The following is a 15146-nucleotide window of genomic DNA, read 5'->3' as shown; positions in this document are numbered from 1 at the left end:
CCGCTCCTAGTGCATAGTTACTGGCATCACACATAATCTAAAACGGCAAGTCCCAGTCGGGAGGCTGTATGATCGGCGCAGAGACTAGAGCATGCTTTAACCTGTGAAAAGCAGAAAGACACTCATCAGTAAACACAAAAGGGGCATCCTTAAGTAGCAACTGTGTAAGTGGTTTAGCAATTTTTGAGAAATCCTTGATAAACCGGTGATAAAAGCCGGCGTGGCCAAGGAATCTCCTCACCCCGTTAACATTGACAGGAGGTGGTAATTGCTGAATCACTTCCACCTTTGCTTTATCAACCTCTATTCCCCTGTCAGAAACTAAGTGCCTTAATACAACTCCCTCGTTGACCATAAAGTGGCACTTCTCCCAGTTCAGCACAAGATTAACCTCAATACAGCGCTGTAACACTTTCTCAAGGTTAAACAGACAGTTAGAAAAATCACTTCCATATACACTGAAATCTTCCATGAAAACTTCCATAATAGACTCAATATACTCTGAAAATATCCCCATCATACACCTTTGAAAGGTGGAAGGGGCGTTACACAAACAAAAAGGCATCCTGCGATAAGCAAAAACGCCCTGAGGACAAGTAAATGTAGTCTTAGCTTGATCGTCTGGGTGTATATGGATCTGAAAGAACCCAGAGTACCCGTCTAAATAGCAGAAAAATTTATGAGAAGCTAACCTTTCTACCATTTGATCAATAAAAAGAAGGGGAAAGTGATCTTTCTTGGTGGCGGCATTAAGTTGTCTGTAGTCTATGCACATCCGCCAACCAGTCACTACTCGAGTAGGTATTAACTCATCCTTATCATTCTTAACTACAGTTGTCCCCCCTTTCTTCGAGACCACCTGTACTGGACTCACCCATTTAGAATGACCAACAGAATAAATAATACCTGCGTCAAGCAGCTTCATTACCTCAGCCATCACAACATCTTGTATCTTCTGGTTCAGTCTGCGCTGATCCTGTCTGCAAAGTTTGTGATCTTCCTCCAGCTTTATCCTGTGCATACAAATATCGGGACTAATCCCCTTGATATCGTCCAATGAATAACCCAGTGCTTTCCTGTTTTTGTTAAGTACAGCTAAGAAAGAGGTCAGCTGATCATTATCAAGCTTAGCACTAACAATGACTGGAAATTGCTCAGTATCGTCTAAGAAAACATATTTTAGATGAGAAGGGAGAGGCTTAAGCTCTGGTACCTTTACCTCAATGGAGCAAAGAATGTTAATCATCTGTTCCACTTGCTCTCCCTCAGCTTCGGTGAGTTCAGGCTCATCTAAATCATCAGCAACCAAATCCAACACAGAGTCACTGTCATCTGGGTTATCTGCACACTCATCAAAAAGCATGAGAGCTTCTAGTGGGTCCTTCATAAAAGAACTCGGCCAGAAGTCATAAATAGACTCGTCAATAATATCAACCGAATAGCAAGTATCCTCTATCATTGGCCGAGCTAAAGTACTAGGCAGACTGAAAGTGATCGCGTCATCCCTTACTGCAAGAGTCAAACGCCCTTGTTTGACATCAATAACGGCCCCAGTTGTACAAAGGAATGGTCTTCCTAAGATAATTGGGGTCCGGGTGTCCTCAGCTATGTCTAAAACAATGAAATCCACTGGGATAAAGAGCTTGCCTATTTTTACAGGCACGTCCTCTAAGACACTGACACGTCTATCGCGTACCTGTCAAAAAAACCAACTGGCTCTAACTAATATAGCTAGGGAAGTCGGGTCGAATCCACAGAGAGGTAGGAAATCGTCTGCTAAAACTAAGTTCGTCAAGGTAACCAATTTGGGGGTTTATAAAATGTGATTTCTAAACTAAGAGGATAAGGGAAAGAGAAATAAAAAAAAGGAGATAACAGATAGAGAAAAATAGCTAAGACAACCGGTTCACCGTAATCATTCGGTCAAGCAATCTAGGTCTCGGGTCAATGCAAATACGGTCTAAGGGGGTAGTGAACGTCACCTTTCGGTCCTTAATTCACCCTAAAGTGTAAACAGCTTAACTTTCGTCCTCACTGCAATACTCTATTGTTCGCTACTAGTCTACCTTTTCCAACCTTTCGGTCCCAGTCAAGGGTCACTAGGAATTATAGGTCTAATTGCGTCGACTCAATTAGAAAGATACAGTTAATTGTAGCATTTAACCAACTTAAAACAGTACTAGCATTTACCTAATGAATCGATTACTCTCCCTTCATATTACGGATCCCCTATAGTCTTAGCAAGGGAAATTAGTTACTCATTGCAATAGAATTAACAAAAATAATAAATAGACAATTGGAATTGAAAATTATAACAACTAAATAAGATTGAATCAACAATAAAAGAAGAATTAAAGCAGTGGATAGAATTAAGAATAGAATTAGAATGATGATACCAATCGCGAGATCCAAATCCGAGTAGCGAAGGTAAAAGAAGGGAAAAATCCAAAGAACAAGGACAAGGAATAGAACCAAAAACTAATGTCTCGCTTCCGAGAGATGAGTAACGTAGTTACTCTTCTTGATCTTATACTAGAAAATCGTCTTAAACCTAATCTATGGACTAATTACAAAAGCCCATAAAAGATTAGGCGGAAATAAGCTAAAAGCACACAAAACCCCTCGATCGAGTAGAAAGATTACTCGATCGAACGCAAATCACTCGATCGAGCTAGAACAACCTCTCGATCGAGCACCGCTGCGAACTTCCTCGATCGACTCCTTAAACTGGTCGATCGACCAATCTTGAGTGTGTAGAGCATTCGATCGAGCAGTAGACCACTCGATCGAGCTATATAGGCATGTTAGGACTTGAACTGCTTCCCGAACTCAGCTCACGCCTCTTCCGAATGTTAAATGTCCAAGCTCCGGCTCCTTATTTCCCATGATTGGGACAATTAAGGCTCGATTTGGCTCCTCTTTGGTCAATTCCTGCAAAATACAATAAACGGACCAAAGTAGAATATTCGGGGGTATTTGTATCCAGATGCTACATAAAAAGCACAGAAATGCGTGTAAAAATGAGGTGAAAACCTTATATAAAAGACACGCATCAAATCTCCCCAAACCAAACCTTTGCTTGTCCCCAAGCAAATATGAATGCAACTAAGGGTGAACAATGGAACGGGACCAACGCATCAGCTACAAATCATCCACTAGAACCAGTTTAATGCAACAAAATGACAAAATGGCAACTGAAAAGTGAAAACGAGTTAAATTAATGTTTCAAGCTTACTGAACCGTCGACCTTGCAAGACTCAAAGATGTCGGACTCTCACGGGTCGCTCGTCACTCAAAAACAGGCACAGGTGAGTATAAACGTGAAAGATAGGAAAGAATCAGACACTCACCTAACTCGACCTATAAGAACATGCATGCAGTTAACATGAATAAAGTCTCTACAACCGTACATATGCATTCCAACCATACTAATGACCAAGACACGTGCCGAGGGCTTACATTTGGGTTAGTGAGGTAATGGGTAAGAAGGGGCTAAAATGAATTTGGATGTGTGGGGTTAATAGCCAGGCTAGCAACAGCGGATCCAAATATAGACTGCATCCCAACTTCGTACTCATAACAGCAAGATGAAACGGTGCAAAATTATGCACTAAACTCACAAAACACCAAAAATCGTCAACTCCCCATAAAATATAAATAAGGCATGGGAGTGTGAAACATTGTGCAATTCTCATTCCTTTTTTTTTCATTTTGAATTTTTTTTCTTCATTCTCCATTTTTTTTCTTTCTTCGCACTTTTCGTTCTCTTTTTTTTTTTTCTTTTTTTTTTTCAATTCAACATTTTTGTTTCTTTTTCTTTCTTTCCTTTCAATCTTTCCACCATCTTCTGAAATCAGATAAAATAACCATATTGCAATAAAACATTCCAAGAACTACTCGTTACTAGCTCAGCTAGGGTAGGAAGTATTATAGAAAGTAGTTGATAGGACAAAAAGGCAATTTGGCTATGTGAGGCTCATGGGTAGAATGAAATAAGGGGGACTGCCTCTCCTAACACGTGTCACCATCCACAAACCGAATGCATACAGGTATTAAGAAGACTAGACTCATGCTTATGCAAATTGATGTTACATGTCTTATAGAGAGTACTACTCACGTCCTAAATGAAACCGGTCATGAATGTCACCAGTTTTTAAGCTCTAGCCTCAGAATGTAATGTAGCTTGCCGACATAGTGAATCCAGTCTATTCGTTCAGGTAAGGAAGAAACAAAAACTCGTAGATTATGCACATAATCACGCCAACTAGATGTCAAGAATATGCAGGGCTCAAATAAGGATTCAATGTAGCGTCAATGTTCAAACGTTCCGACTCAAATTAAACATGAAATTTTGAAAATTTTTTGGATTTTATGAAACAAACAACGATGCATGCGAAAATAATAAATATGGAGGTAGAAATGCAATGAAACATGCAGACACAGATATGGATGCATACCTCCCCAAACCAAACCGTACAATGTCCTCATTGTACTAAAAATAGGGAAAGAAATGCAAACTGAAAGGAAAAAGAGAGGCGGAGTCGGAAAACTTACAAAACGTCTTAAGGAGGGACCTCCCCAAACCGACCATGAACATGGGAGGTCAAAGAAAGTCAATCGGTGGCTTCATAGACGTAAAACAAAGAATGGAGGTCATAACTACTCGATCGAGCGCCCGGAACAGCTCGATCGAGTAAACCGTGTATTGGAAGAGCTCGATCGAGTGAAGAATCACTCGATCGAGTAAGCACGGTTTGGTCCAGTCGATCGAGGAACATATCACTCGATCGAGTAACAACTCGATCGAGAAAGTGCTCGATCGAACACAAAATCATTCGATCGAGTACTTTACCCCGCAAAAGACGATAAGAGCAAGGAAAGTACAAAAGAGGTTCATAAAAAACGTCTAAAGTTCAACGTAAAGCTAAAGAAAAACAAATAGTTCAACAAGAGTAAAAATAAAACAATCCAGGATGCCTCTCGGAGAGTGCTTTGGTTTAAGAGGTCCCGCACGACCTTTACGTATCAATTAATCGGCGCGTCGAGCTCGTCGAAGCGCAAGACTTCAACGCGGTTGTCCGCTTCACTCGCCTCGTGGTAATGCCTCACATATTGGCCATTTACCTTGAATCTATGACCCTCGGAATCTTCAAGCTCTACGGATCCAAATTTGGTAACAACTTGTCACCGTATATGGACCACTCCATCCGGACTTGACTTGCCAGAAATAGTCTCGATCGGGCATTAAACAACAAAGCACCTTCTCGCCCCACATGAAACTCCCGAGGTAGGATTCTCTTGTCATGCCATCTCTTCGTCTTTTCCTTGTAAATGCGCGAGCTGTCATAGGCATTAAGCCTAAACTCCTCTAGTTCATCTAGCTGCAAAAGACGATTCTGACCACACAATTTAGGATCATAATTAAGCTCACGGATTGCCCACCAGGCCTTACATTCCAGCTCAACAGGTAAGTGACACGATTTCCCATAAACTAACCTATAAGGTGATGCACCAATTGGTGTCTTAAAGGCAGTTCTATAAGCCCATGATGTGTCATCTAGCTTAAGACTCCGTCTTTTTCGTGATTTAGAAACTACCTTAGACAAGATCTCTTTCAGCTCACGATTAGAGACCTCTACTTGACCACTAGTTTGGGGATGATACCCCAAACCACGCCTGTTGGAGACCAACTCTGCAGACAGATGGAAGTGAGTTTCTTTTCCTTAAAATGCATCCCCCCATCACTAATGACGACCCTAGGGACACCAAATCGGGGAAATATGATCTTTTTGAACATCTTTATCACGGTCTTACCATCACAATGAGGTGAAGCAATTGCCTCAACCCATTTTGACACATAGTCTACAGCTACTAAGATGTACCTGTTACCTTTACTGGACGGGAACGGTCCTTGGAAATCAATGCCCCAGACATCGAAAACCTCAACCTCTAGGATGCCGTTTTGTGGCATCTCATGTCTCTTCGAAATGTTCCCTGATCGTTGGCAAGCATCACAAGTGAAACAAAAGACTTGGCGTCGGCAAACAAAGAAGGCCAAGAAAAACCAGATGAAGTACCTTAGCCACGGTGCGCGATGGACCGTGGTGACCACCATATGAAGAGGAGTGACAGCCTTCCAGGACTATTTTGGTCTCCCACTGCGGAATACACCGTCTGTAGAGACCGTCTTCACATTCCTTAAACAAGTAAGGATCGTCCCAGAAGTACTGCTTAGCGTTATATAGAAAACGCTTCTTTTGCTGATGAGAAAGATCAGGCGGCAGCTCGCCACTGACAACGAAGTTAGCTATATCTGCATACCAAGGTTCTTGGTTAACAATAGATGATACAACAGCAAATAAAGTATCGTCAGGAAAAGAATCATCAATGGGTAGAGAATCTTCCCCTTCTTGCCGCATCAGCCGCGACAAGTGATCAGCTACAACGTTCTCAGCTCCTTTCTTATCCTTAATCTGCAAATCAAACTCCTGAAGAAGGAGTATCCATCTCAGTAGCCGTGGTTTAGCCTCCTTCTTAGCAAGGAGATGGCTCAAAGCTGCATGGTCGGTAAAAACGGACTTCTTCGACCCAACTAAATAAGTACGAAACTTCTCTAAGGCATAAACTACAACTAACGACTCCTTCTCGATGGTAGTGTACTTCACTTGAGCCTCATCCAGAGTTCGGCTCGCATAGTAAATAGCATTCAAGGCTTTGTCTTTCCTCTGGCCAAGCACCGCTCCTAGTGCATAGTCACTCGCGTCACACATGATCTCAAACGGCAAGTCCCAATTGGGAGGCTGTATGATCGGTGCGGAGACTAAGGCCTGTTTTAACCTGTTAAAAGCAGAAAGACAAGCGTCAGTAAATACAAAAGGGGCATCCTTAAGCAGCAATTGTGTGAGTGGTTTAGCAATTTTGGAGAAATCCTTGATAAACCGGCGGTAAAAACCGGCGTGACCAAGGAAGCTCCTCACCCCCTTAACATTAACAGGAGGTGGTAATTGCTGAATCACTTCCACCTTTGCTTTGTCAACTTCTATTCCCCTATCAGAAACCAAGTGCCTTAAGACAACCCCCTCGTTGACCATAAAGTGGCACTTCTCCCGATTCAAAGACAAGATTAACCTCAATACAATAAAAAACACTTTTTCAAGGTTAGACAGACAATCAAAAAATCGCTTCCATAAACACTAAAGTCATCCATAAAAACTTCCATGATAGACTCAATGTACTCTGAAAATATCCCCATCATACACCTTTGGAAGGTGGCTCGGGCGTTGCACAAACCAAAAGGCATTCTGCGATACGCAAAACGCCCTTAGGACGGTAAATGTAGTCTTGGCACGATCGTCTAGGTGGATAGGGATCTGAAAGAACCCGAGTACCCGTCTAAATAGGAGAAAAATTTATGAGAAGCTAACCTTTCTACCATTTGATCAATAAAAGGAAGAGGAAAGTGATCTTTCTTGGTGGCGGCATTTAGTCCTCATGTAGTCTATGCACATCCGCCAACCAATTACTACTCGAGTAGGTATTAATTCATTCTTCTCATTCTTAACTACAGTTGTCCCTCCTTTCTTCGGGACTACCTCTTGGGCTTACCCATCTAGAATTACCTACGAATAAATAATACCGCATCCAGATGACTTCATTACCTCGGCCATCACAACATCCTCGCATCTTCCGGTTCAGTGGCCACCGACCCTGTCTCAAGGTTTGTGATCCTCCTCCAGCTCTATCCTGTGCATACAAATATCGGGACTAATCCCCGTGATATCGTCCAATGAATAGCCCATTGCTTTCCTGTTTTTCTTAAGTACAGCTAACAAAGAGGTTAACTGATCATCACTAAGCTTGGAACTAACGATGACAGGATATTGCTCTGTATCGTCTAGAAAAGCATATTTAAGATGAGATGGGAGAGGCTTACGTTCCGGTACCTTTACCTCAATGGAGCAAAGAGTGCTGATCATTTGTTCCACATGCTCCCCGTCATGCTCATCTAAATCATCAACAAGCAAATCCAACGCAGCGTCATCGTCCTCTGGGCTATCTGCACACTCATCAAAAAGCATGAGAGCTTCCAGTGGGTCCTTCATAAAAGAACCCGACCAGAAGTCATAAATAGACTCATCAATGATATCGACCGAATAGCATGTGTCCTCTATCATTCGGTGGGCTAAAGTACTGGGCAAACTAAATGTGATAGCGTCATCCCCTACTGCAAGAGTCAGACGCCCTTGTCTGACCTCAATAACGGCCCCAGCTGTACAAAGGAATGGTCTTCCTAAGATAATTTGGGTCCGGGTGTCCTCAGCTATATCCAAAACAATGAAATCTACTGGGATGTAAAGCTTGCCTATTTTCACAGGCACATCCTCCAAGACACCTAAGGGTCTCCTAACAGATCCACTACTACAATTTAAGGCAAAGAGAACGCCCCTTCAAGAATGGTTGATAGCGGAACCGTTCTCTTTGTTATTTTTAGTTTGGCGGGCATATAGGATTCCAATAGAGAACGGTTGTTTGCTCAAACCGTTCTCGTACATTAACAAAGAGAACGGTTAGATTTGACCAACCGTCTTAAAATATAAAAGAGACCGGCTATATATCCAGAACCGTTCTCCTTGATAACACAAAGAGCACGGTCCCTAACCTTGACCGTTCTCTACTAAATCCCTAATTACCCCCATTTACACTTCATCCCAATCATATCGTCATACAGTCATCCTTTCTTCCCTTTCCTCCCTTTCCACCGCCACCACCCTCGTCGCATCGTCGGTCGTCGCCGCTCGTCAGTTGCCATCCTCCCACCGCCTCTCTCCCGTCGCGCATATCTAAAGTCAAGAACAACTAATGCGCCAGGTATGGTGGTTCTGATAAATCATTCAATCTCGTTATGAATTAAAAACTGTATCCTTCATTATTATTTTGACTGCATAAATTAATGTTTTGAAGGGTTTTGTTTATTTAGGCTTAGGGTTTGACTGATTTGATTATATTGGTAAGGCTTACCGGTTGATTTTCATAATTGTTCTCATCAATTACACATACAAATGCCCACTCATGACAATTGATGACGACAATCATGATAATCCTCAAAAGCAAGAGTTACAGTTGACGATGGAAAACTCTAATCTGCTGAGTGTCAATCAACTGTTAGAATCAGTATGCTTCTCTTCCTTTATGCCTTCTAAAGATACTTCTTATGTCACCGTGACAAGTATTTCTTAATTTTCGTAACTAATGTTGATCAAGCTGCTATAATATTTGTCGCAGTTGACATTCTAAAATTTAACATATTGGTTTACTGCATTTACATCGTGTAGCATACATACATGAAGCAATATTTTTCTGCATTCGGTGAAAATGATATGCGTATACGCGAATAATTCAATTATCCTCTCGCTGAGGGTTTTTTGTAGACTTGCAGGCTTGTTATTTTTCTGTATTAGTAGTCACACTCTTATTGAGGTGTTTGTCCTAACTCCTAACTACACAAATTGTTATTTTATTCTGTACAGTCTCGACATTATATGTGCGGATTGATTTCTTTTGCTCAGTTCAAAATTTCAAATAACCGGCATATTTCTATGTTGCACTTAAGCAATGACAGATGCACATGCTCTAGCACCATCTATACCTCTTTCTCATTAAGGTTTCCAACATTGCTATGAAGTATGAATATGCTTGTTCGCAAGAGAGGATTACCTAAAATTGGTAGCTCTATAGCATTAGTATAATATTTTCTTTTTTGTTGTGTAAGACTTCACATAGTAAGGTGATTTTGAGTCAGATAAATTTTGCATTCCATAAACGGGCACTACTACTTGTTAACCGCAGGTAAGTACTTGATTTTATGGCTTCTTTCAATTGACCAACGATAACGCTTTGGGGTTTTAGGTGTTGCATGTGCAGCTCTCATTATGACTGAATTTTACTACATGGTAGACCTCGTGTTCTAAAGAGGAGTGCAGTATAAATAAGTAGAACTAGTACCCTTATGCCTCAGTTATGGAGTTCAAATTATTTATTTCGTAGATACACACCACAATATGGGTTGAACTACGACAAGATTGGCTTCATATTTAAGAATTCTTGTACAATGATTATAAGCTTATAACTAAACATTCTCCTTACAAAGATAAAGTAGCACACGAAAGATTAATTACCAGAAAGCATCGGTATTAGAGAGGCGAATAGTGCAGTGGTACATGGGTTCACTCTTTTGTGTTGTTGTCTTCAGCGTCCTAGAATTCTGACACTACATTAGACATAAGACGAAGGGAATGAATAAAGTGAGGAAAATATGGCGAAAATAGCATCGATATGTATACATTCTACCTTGGAATGAGAAAGTGTCATGTCACCTTATACATTGACCTTTTCTTCTTAATGTAACGATGTTGTCCCTATTATTACCATAACCATGACAATTGATTATATCAGCTAAGAGCGTCGTTCGTGAAACTGAAAATGCTATTATACAGTTAATAACTAGATATGATTTCATTGGGCGGTAGGGATTTCAAATTTTATTTTGAATGCCAAGTGCTATTTTTGTTATGTAAGTGGGGGTGTGCACGAGTTGAAGAGACCATTGATAATGCTAATTTAGGTTGTCATCCTCACTTTAATTTGTAGTGGAATTTTGTATTGCTTGATTGACATTGTAAGACATAGGGGTCTTCACAAGTGTCCGTGGTTTTGAGCACCCTTTCGTAGGTGTCTGACCATGGTTGTTTTTATCATGTTTTTTTTAGCAAATATGGCATTCAAGTTCTTATATCGAGTGTGCAACCATGTTGTTGGTGTATAAGCTTTTGATGATATGCTCATTGCCGATCAACTTGAGGATAACTTGAACAACTACAAGGTCTGCAACGGTGTTCACTGATATTGGCTCATTAACATGAGATATGATACTAGATTGCTCTTGTATTTTACACGTTAATACTTTTTATGCTTTTTAGAGCATCTGTAACATTAGTGAACTTATTGGTGTGGATAGGTTTCTTATTTTCCATGCCATTTAAAATATCTTTTAATCTGCATAAGTGAGTCTTTCGAAGTGGATGATTGTCCTGGGAAAGTTCAGATGATGGTGGTAAATTATCTAAGAGAGATGGTAGTGGTGGAATAAACGATAAATAGTTAGGAAATTTGATGTAAATTAGTCTCATGACATTCACAAATTCTCATTATAGACGGATATTATCCGTCTATACGTATAGACGGATACCATTTCCCCTCACAAAATATCCGTTTGCCATAAAGTGGGAAGCACATGGGGGGTGCCCTACCTTGTCCCCCCTACCCATTTTATTAGAGGTCTTTATCCGTCTGTTCGCCCCACCCGTCTATACCAAGACCTATTGCATGACATTATATGTTAGCTTTTATTTTATTTCTTTCATAATGCCATACCAATATGATCTCTCTTGATTTCGCCGTTGGTACTTCTTCATATAATTTGTATCTTATTTCTTTTTGATTTTGTATTTCAGTAAAAAGGGACCAATTCCAGTTTGTTTGTTCCCAATTCAGAGAAAAAACAGGCTATGGTATATCTCCGAGTCTCTCCCTCTTTTTTAAGTTCAAGAAAAGATTTATCCATTATTAGTTGATCTTGTATTTACTGCTATATTACATGGTGGACGAATTATTTAGGAGATTGCAAAATCACTTTCACGCTTCTGCATTATCTGACTTTATTTCTATATAGGTTGCTCGTGAAAATGGGACTCATTTGAACTCCACATCATCTGCTCAACCACTCCCAAAGCATCAAAGGTCGGAAAGGTCAAGAGTCGGTTGCAGCGCAAGACGTTTATAATCCACATGCAAATTATTACAGTTATTATTACCCAGGTAGATATCTCCAGTTCACTCTATTAAATGTCTATTGTAGTTTACTTTTCTTGTAGTCTTAAAACCAACTGGCCAAGAATGCTTCTATGAAGAAGACAAGGTTCTATGGTTCCCGAAGATGTTACCAAGGTTCTGCAACAAAGGCATTTGGCTTAACTTACTCTGATTTTTTTTCTTGTTTATGTGTTTTGGATCAGGCGATCAGTCATGCTTCCTTGTGCATTAATCCCTATTTTGTCTCAGGTAAAATTTTCCACTACTGACTCGTTTAGTGTCGTTCCTGAAAATGAGAAAACAAGATGATAATCTTTATATTATGGAACATGAGCAGAAAACAAGGCTGTGGTGAATTCCAAGTTCTGACGATTATTGTTGTTTTTTTTCATGCTTTCCTTTATGTCATTTGCTAGATTTGATTGGTAATGATTTTCTGTTCTTCAACTTTTTTTTTCCTTCCTCTTTATGTTGTGGGTGGATTGTGGGGCTGGAGGACATGTATTTCGATTAAATGATAAATGCTAGGAGTAGTTTGTATGTGAAGAAAAAAATTGTCAGCTTATGTGCTGATTGTTTTACATGTGCGTGTGCTTTTGTCGGTATATCGATCAGATGCAGTCTAATTTTGGCAATTTGGCTAATTTAGAGCTGCTAATACATAAAGTTTTTAATGAGCATATTTATCATAATTATATGCCATATATTGGTGTGTTTTGTGTGTTTAAGAGCCGATAAAGAGTAAATAAAGGAGAAAAAATAGTAATTCATGCTTGCCATTTAAATTATGCACCCGGTATCAAATATTCACGAGAGTCCCTGCTATAGAAACTGATGCAAGCTTCATTTTTCTGCAGATGATTAAAATTTTTTGAAGTTCGATTTATTTGCACTATCATGCAACTAAGTGATGAGGATTGAAGGATTTTTATTTATGTTTTGCACATGGTAGCGTATCTTCGATATTTGTAGGTTCTTAACAACATGATACGATTTTGTATTTTGTTTCAATAGAATTTGTCCTAATGGTTCAAATTAAATCAGAAGATTTTTCTTGCTGGAGTTTCTGAATTGAAACAGGTTTAATTCTTATGAGCTATACGATTCAATCGTGTAGGGTTACGATAAAAATAGAAATATTTTAAAAAAAAATAACAGGATCAAAGAGAACGGTTAGTACCATCACAACTGTTCTCTTTGAAAAGGTAGAACTAAGGCGCCAAAAATAAAAAACTCTAACAAAGAGAACTACCTTATCAAAGAGCACGGTTCTAAAAGGCAACCGTTCTGATTGTTGTTGCAAAGAGACCGGGTTGACTTTTTTCAACCGTTCTCTTAAATCAAAGAGAACGCTTGGCCACAGGACGGTCCAAACTACGTATAAGAACGGTTACCAACCGTTCTCTTTGATCATTTTTGTAGTAGTGATCTATCAGCCATCTGTAGGGTAATGTTAGTCACCTTGAAATGACTCATCTTCAATTTCTTGCAGACATGAAGGGGCATGACACTAACACTGGCACCTAAATCGCAAAGGGTCTTATCAATAACCATATTGCCTATGACACAAGTAATAGAAAAGCTGCCCGGGTCTTTCATTTTTGGAGGGGCCTTATTCAACAGTAAATTACTAGACTCTTCCATAAATGAAATTGTCTCAAATTCGCTCAAATTCCTCTTACGTGTCACGATATCCTTCATAAACTTAGCGTAAGTGGGTACCGAGTAACGAGTTCGGAAAAAGGGACGATTACACGGAGGTTCTTCACGATGTCCACGAACTTACCGTACTGTTGCTCGATCTTTGCGTCCTTCAGACGACTTGGGAAGGGTACTCTAGTAGCGATGAGCGGTCCTGCAACCTTTTCTTTACCCTTATCAATGCGTGACGTCTCCACAGCAGGGGAAGATAACACGGTGGCGGTATTAGATAGTAAATTAGAATTTCCGCCACTTGAAGTACTCGATCGAGTACTTTTATCAGTCGATCGACCTCGTTCTTCACTCGATCGAGTGATTTCTTCAGCATAGTTGCTCGATCGAGTAATAGTGTCACTCGATCGACCGTCTTGGAATTCTGCACCTTTCGATCGAGCACCATTTTCACTCGATCGAGTTACTGGACGATTAGAACCGCTCGATCGAGTAGAAGAGTCACTCGATCGAGTGGTTACAGCACACGCAGCAAGTATTTCCTGCAAAAACTCGTCTAGATCATCATCTGAGTCATCATCAGCTGTCAAAACCTCGTCTTCTTCATGAATAAGGTCATTTTGAAAATTCATCGCACCGGGGATCGCAAATTGGAAGAAACTTGGCTTGATCGTCGCGTGTGTCAACTGCTGCGACTTGTTCTTTCAATTCCGATATAACCGTTTTTAGATTTACGTGACATACTCATCATAATGGATTTCAACTCGGTAATTTCTTCTCTTGCGAGAGGAGAGACCGGTTGTGGTAATCTTGGCGAAGAAGGGGTAGTATCATTCTTGATTTCTTCATACAACCGGGAGAAGGGAACTCCCTGCTTGTATTTCTTATATGCAAGGGCGCGCTCTACACTTGTCGTGCATTCATAAAGATCGTGCCCTTCCTCGCCACATCTACCACATGGCTCTGTATGCTCTGTAATCGTAGGCATCTTGCAAATAAACTTCCGAGGCAAAAGTTAACCTGCAGCTGATCAAACTTTGCAAAAAAAAATGAGATCGGTCTCAAGGAATAAATTCCCTGAGACGAGAGACAAACTTAATTAAAGCAACAAATATGCGCCACCTCCCCGGCAACGGCGCCAAAATTTGACACGTCTATCGCGTACCTGTCAAAAATAACCAACTGGCTCTAACTAATATAGCTAGGGAAGTCGGGTCGAATCCACAGAGAGGTAGGAAATCGTCTGCTAAAACTAAGTTTGTCAAGGTAACCAATTTGGGGGTTTATAAAATGTGATTTCTAAACTAAGAGGATAAGGGAAAGAGAAATAAAAAAAAAGGAGATAACAGATAGAGAAAAATAGCTAAGACAACCGGTTCACCGTAATCATTCGGTCAAGCAATCTAGGTCTCGGGTCAATGCAAATACGGTCTAAGGGGTAGCGAACGTCACCTTTCGGTCCTTAATTCACCCTAAAGTGTAAACAGCTTAACTTTCGTCCTCACTGCAATACTCTATTGTTCGCTACTAGTCTACCTTTTCCAACCTTTCGGTCCAGGTCAAGGGTCACTAGGAATTATAGGTCTAATTGCGTCGACTCAATTAGAAAGATACAGTTAATTGTA

General features: G+C 40.3%; 2 long non-coding RNA genes across 3 annotated transcripts; both read left to right on the top strand.

Moving 5' to 3' along the window:
- Positions 1-8646: 8646 nt before the first annotated feature.
- On the top strand, positions 8647-11766 carry LOC141596902 (uncharacterized). Of its 2 annotated transcripts, XR_012522632.1 has the most exons (4): positions 8647-8868; positions 8978-9171; positions 10767-10879; positions 11511-11766. It is a non-coding gene; the product is annotated as an uncharacterized LOC141596902 (long non-coding RNA). The 2 variants fall into 2 exon arrangements; XR_012522631.1 differs by lacking the exon at positions 10767-10879 and having other exon boundaries at positions 11511-11588.
- A 20-nt stretch (positions 11767-11786) lies between these two features.
- On the top strand, positions 11787-12958 carry LOC141596901 (uncharacterized). Its single transcript, XR_012522630.1, has 3 exons — positions 11787-11874; positions 12072-12117; positions 12726-12958. It is a non-coding gene; the product is annotated as an uncharacterized LOC141596901 (long non-coding RNA).
- Positions 12959-15146: the final 2188 nt, after the last annotated feature.

The sequence above is a fragment of the Silene latifolia genome, chromosome 8, assembly GCF_048544455.1.
Source record: "Silene latifolia isolate original U9 population chromosome 8, ASM4854445v1, whole genome shotgun sequence".
Classification (NCBI taxonomy): Eukaryota; Viridiplantae; Streptophyta; class Magnoliopsida; order Caryophyllales; family Caryophyllaceae; genus Silene; species Silene latifolia.
This window is presented reverse-complemented; position numbering and strand designations above follow the sequence as displayed.